We start from the raw sequence: 6,392 nt of genomic DNA, 5'->3' as shown, positions 1-6,392 counted from the left end.
CAGTGTCGAATCCCTTTGCCAAAGAAATGAAAAAATTGATTTTCATTTTTTGAAAGTTTTAATCTGGATTAGGACATAGCATGGTGAGATAGGGTTTCTTTTATTTGGCATTGAAAGAGCCTCCATTCTTGGCATGAGATCAGCACTTCCTACACTAGCTGGGCAAATTGCATACAACTAGTATAGATAGAGCATCATGAATAATTCTACACTAGTATAATGACATGGAAAAAGCACCGGATGCCATGTTGCAAGAAATGCAACACGTTACTGGTCAAACTAAAGAGTGACAACTTGGAAATGCATTGCAGGTCCTACATGATTTTCTTTGCAGTTTGATAGGCATGCTCAGTTTGATGTAGATGTATATGTCTTAAAGGCTTTCTCTGATGTTTGTACCCATTTTTGGGATTTTCTTTTGAGGTATGGGTGTAGGGGCACCAATGGTTTTATCAATTTGATCAGTTTTTAGTGAAAAGTCCACATGGTATTGTGGAAAGTAAACCCATGTCAATATTTTTTTATGCATTTACAAGCACAAGCTTGCAAAATCATAAAGTTCACAAAAAGTGCTAAATCCGAAATGGGATGTAGAATTAAAAAATATAATGCAACTGACAAATGACAAGTGGAGAATAGGTTGGTTAATGTGATCGCTTAGAAAATAATTATAATGATAAAAAAGAATATAGAGAGAGGGAGAAGGATGTGGATCTAAGCATGGCTCTCTGGCTGTACAACCAAAGCCATCTGAATGAAGGATCAAAGAATGGTATTTGGTTTGGTTTGGTTTTGTATTCGAAAATCTGAAAGAAAGAAATGAAGTTTTGTTTTATCTCTGTTATGTTTGTGGTGATGTGTTTCATTTTTTGAATGAAGTTGTCAGTTAGAATTTTGGTTTGGATGTAAATAGATTGGATTTAATCATATATGGTATTGATTTTACATGGAGAAACGAATCAAGAATTGGTTACGTGCAAATTTATAGTGCAGCAATAATCTTGCTCATGAAGCAGACTGATTATGATTTATTTGGTGGAAGGCATTATGGTATCGATTTCTTCTTTTTAGTTTCAGATTAGTTTGAATTGGAGAAATAGTGTTTCAAATTTTATCTTTGAAAGCTATCAATTTCTTACATCAAATCAATTTAAGTCTAATTTGAAAATTAATTTTTACGGTTTTGGCTTGATTAGAGCGTAAATCTGATTTTATTTTTAAGAGCCATGTCATAGAAATTGGTTTATGAAATGAATTTGAGGTTTCCAAAAGAAGCAAATGGATTTATAATGGGTTACTCCAAGTTCATTAAATACATAAAGTTCAGATTACATTTGATGATAACTTAATTTGGTTTAAGCAAATATGGATTTGGTTCTCATAAATCAGATTTTTGTTTCAAAACCAGATTGCAATAAGATTTGTAAGGGGATGGATTTCCTTTTCCATTTACACATGAAATGCAGATTTTTTTTCATTTACCATAATTATGGTTTGATGTTATAGACTTGGCCATTTGGGAAGTTGATATATATAATCATGTTTAATTGAGAGAGAAATTGATTCACGGTGTTTTCTTACTTGATTTTTTTAATATAATCATAAATCATAAATCAGATTTGGTGTTACCCAAAAGTCTAATTTGGTATAAGATTCTTGGCCCTGAAATGATTACAGATTGAATGAAGGTGACATTTGAAAAGAAATGGGCTTTGTGACAAGGTTATTTGAATAATCAGTGAATTACATGCTTCATGAGAAAGAATATAGGAAGATATACAATGTTGAACCTGTCAGTGTTTTGACAGTAAAAAAAGTTGATATTTTCAGATTTGGGAATCATTACAGATGCTCTGCATCAATTAATTAGTGTTTCTATTAAAGGAATGTCTGTCATGAAAATAATAAAGGACAACATACCCCAAGTTAATAATCTCAAAGCATGACAATGAAAGAAAATCAAAAAAATTAAAAGATACGCCAAAGAATTGTGGGAAGGGATGTTGCAATAATAGTGACACGTGTATGGAAAATACACGGTGATCTTCAAGATGAAATACTACAACAATTACATAGTTATGAGACAAAGATTTCAAATGGAGGGAATACAATGATATACATTTATAGAACATCATTTTCTGATAAGACTATTTTGAAAGTAGAAACAGAGTTGACAACATAGAAGAGTCAAAGACAAGGTCGTTACATATAACATAAAGAGCATATACAATGCTAGCAGTGAAGTGGTAATGGCCTGCTAATGGGGCCGTATGTTTCTGTATTAAATCTAGATCTATGTTTTACTTGAAATCATCTAAAATATGGACTTTATCTTGCAGAAATCGGAGCAATGATGAGCCATGAATCTCAGAGAATGGAAGAGACACTGAGTGAACTAGAAGTTGTCTGTATGTAGAAAATGTTGGAGCTCAATTGAAATGAATGTCATTAAGTCTAAAGGAGAAGTAGGGGAGGAAATTATTCAGAAATTTCACTGGAAGAAGAATATACAGATGAGCAGATTCAGTTTGACATGGACTATGAGGATGATGAGGACAGATACATAAACTCTGCAAGTAATGTTTGGATGAAGGAAATATGGCATAATGATGAAAATCAATGTGACTGTAGGGAAGTAAACGGCTCTAATAAATTTGACACTGGTAGAGTTCCCTATTTGTTTCACTGATCCTTGTCATCCCCTTCCCAAAGAACTGATTTGCACATTAATTTTGTTTCAAATAGTACACACAATAGTTCATGTAGAGGCAAGTTTCCCTTTGAATAATTTTTTTCTTCACCTAGACATGACTCTGTGGAAGTAAATGATGTTAATAAATTTGAAATTGGAAGAGTTCCCTATTTGTTTCCTCAATTCATATCATCCCCTTCCCAAAAAACTAATTTGTTCATCAATTATAATTCAAATGGTACACCCAAAAGTTCACATAGAGGTAAGTTTCCCTTTGAATCAAATTTCCCTTCACTTAGAACTCCAAAGATTGGTTGTTGGAGTACACTTTCAAAGTAAGAATAGATTTCATCTTTAGAGGAAAATGAAATGCAAGAACCAATTCTTAAAATGCAAAATCCAGCTCTATTGAGGAATTCAGGGAAGCCTTCATTCAATCATTAAAGAAACACTTTTTATTCAGGGTTGTTTGCATCACTGAGGTGTACTAGTTTCTCAGATATGAATGAGGAAGAATGGACTTTGTTTACTGAATATTTAAGGATCTTTTGCTGAATTCTTTTGCTCCAAACAGAAAGTATGAGCTCAAGCAATAGAAAGAGGCTTGGCACTTCATGCCAGTTTTAAGTATTGGCATGAGTCACAAGGCTTTAATTTTATTTTCTCATGGAGAGTGATGAGAATTTTATGATGGTTATTGGGTTCTTCCTGTAGCATATTGTACATTGTGATAATAGTTCAAAAAGGAAAATGAAATTAAATACCCTCAGAAAAGGGAAAATTTACAGTGGCTTTTTGGCTTTGACGTTGTACCAGTAAGGATGTACTGGCAACCCTAGTCACTATCGTGGTAAGTGGTGTTTCATTCTCATCGCTATGAAACCAACTTGGTATCTATGTTCTCTGTGTAAGTGAATACTTACCATATGAATCAATGCCTCTTCTTGAGGTATGAGGAGAAGCTAGCTAGTTCTAGTGATTTTGTCTTCTCAAGGCCACATAATGACATTTTACTAACCTAGTCACCCTATGAACTGCTATATTTGTTTGATTGTATTTTGGAAGCAACTTGTTTTAAAGAGATCTTCTTATTGAAAAGACTCTTCGTAAAATCTTCTTATCAAGTTGTAGGATATTGATTGTGGTTGATTCTAACTTAGAAGATCACTTGTGTGGAAAGAAAGGGTTAGGAAGGTGTAATGGAGAGCTGCTAGAGTATCCAGGTTTTTGGTAAAGGATACGTAGGCAGATTCATTTAGTGTGGTGACTGTCTCAATGGGAAGTGTTTAAACTGTCATTTCTTGAGGATTACAGGAATAGGGGGTTTCCTGATATTAGAGTTACATCACATCTGACAGAAACTAGCCTCAGGAAAAATACAAAGGGGAGGTTTAAGGTATCTAATGATAAACAAGGTTTTGAGGCTAAAACTACTGATCAAGATTAGGAGTTTACGAAAAAAATAGTGAGTATTTGGAAAAGTCACATAAGTAGTCACAAGGATATAACGATAGAGTTGATTTGGGATTTCCAGAAGCTTTAAGACAAAAAGAAGAATGTTTTGATGGGATCAATGAAAGTGAAAGAAATCATACTTAGAATTTGTTTAGTGCTGAGGAAAAAGGTTTGGTAAGTGGTTGTGTGAAAGAGTATATATAGAATTAGAGTCCTGGGAAGAGACAGATGAGTGTGATTGGTTTATGGATCCATGATATGGTCCTAATGGAAGTTGGAGTGGTGTGACTTGTTATAGAGCATCATATTAGAAGTTCTATCTACACCAAGGAAAGGGGATTTAAAATGCATGTTGCATTTTTTTACCACTTATTATTCTTAAGTGTGAGTAACATAGTTGTTATAAGCAGTTAGACCAAAAATTGCATCTTAACCAATGTTCCTTTGTCCAATGGGAGTTTTATATGTTTTTTATTATCTTAGTCACATTCTTCACTAGTTTTGTGCATTTCCTTCTGTATAAATGGATTGAACAACCATTAAAGTTTATTTGGCAATCATGTATGGTGAGGCATATTTTATTTAAACCAAGTCTGGGGTTTGGCTATAAATTTTGGTTAGAGATCCAATAGATTTTGTAAAATATGCTACTAAACCCTCAATTACAGAGGTATCTACAAGGCTTTATAAAGAACTTGAAAAGAGACCATTGAGAATTGGTGATATTTTGGGACTTGTAAGAGGACTCAATGGGTTTGATATGTATATGATTTGAAATTGAATCGTTTTGTACTTCTAGAGAAACTTGATGCCCTAGTGGAAGGAAGATGTATGTATTATAAAAGTACTTGTATGGACGTTGCATATTGTGAATACTATTGACAGTCATAAGGAATGCTTGATGTGGTCATTCTTTATCCAATAATGCAGTAGGTTTTGTTGTATCTGATCTTTGATAGTTAAGAATGAAAATGACAAGTAAGGATGAAGGTGTCCATGAGTCCCAAGAAGCTAGAAGCAACTTTATTGACTGACAAATATTATTTTTTATTGACATTCTGGAATAGTCATAGTTTTAAGGTTATTGAAAGAAATGAAGATGTTGAAAAATTGGGTTACTAATCTCATGTGAATTCTATTTTATTAATACTAGTGTGCAACTAATTAACTGAATGGTTATTCCTTGTTTTAATCCTAGACAAATAGAAGATTCTAATACTAGTTGGCTTGATATTTTTTCTAAGTATTGAGTTTGTTGGTATAATTGTGATGAACCTTAAAGTTTAAATTTAGATTAATGTCTCATAGAAAGAGTTGATAAGTGAGTGTTCTTACAAAACAAGGCTATATTGACATTGCAAAAAGATTGCGAAGAAACATTAATTTTTCTCCTCTCAAATAGTTAGCACTTTACATTATTCCAGGATGATTGGTGTATTCTATTTGGAGTCTCAAAAACAAGGGAGGATCTTAATAGAGCCCACTATGCTTTCCAATACATGCAAGGGGGTTGCTATACTGATCAATGTGACTGATTGCATGTTCTCAGTCTGAGCATCCAATTAATAGAGCCATAAATAATTAGAATAATTCCTCTTTCTTTAACAATTTACTTCATTTTTAAAAAACAATTGTGGATGAGTAGTTCACATTTTCAAGGGACATTTCCATCAATAAGTTTTCTTAAAGTTAGTTTGGAACATCTATTGTAGTTGGAGGCAAAAGTGGTCACCTTATCAAAGTCTAATTAGACACATCTTCCCTTTGCAAGATCAAAGCATTTGGCTAGATGTGTTACATTTCCATTAGAACCTTCCTAAAAGCTAGTCTTGATTCCCATTATAGGCCTATGAGTGGAGAAAGGCAACTTGGTCTGTTGATGATGGATTTTGAGAGTTCATTTTGTGTTTGGGTCTATTTGAATAAGAAGGTTGGTCCCCTGTAGTCTATTCTTAATATGACAATGACAAAATGGAGTCCATGGTGTTAACATTATTCACAATTTGCAAGAATTCCTTAAAGTACTCCACTTTATAGTAAATATGACTCTTAAATGATACAAAAAAGGGAAAAGGGATTTTCAAAATAGAAAAACCTTACATCTGGTGAATGAACTATAAAAACACAACAAAATAATCTTTCTATAGAAGAGTAAATGTTTTTCATCCAATGCTTGAACACTAAAAGAGGACAACAATGCACTATGATCATACTCTTTGAATGGAAAGACTACCTCTTTCTCTTG

This window comes from Cupressus sempervirens, chromosome 10 (genome assembly GCF_028749045.1).
Source record: "Cupressus sempervirens isolate cs-2001-9-10 chromosome 10, ASM2874904v1, whole genome shotgun sequence".
Taxonomy (NCBI): Eukaryota; Viridiplantae; Streptophyta; class Pinopsida; order Cupressales; family Cupressaceae; genus Cupressus; species Cupressus sempervirens.
The sequence above is the reverse complement of the archived record's forward strand: the minus strand, read 5'-3'. Positions refer to the sequence as shown.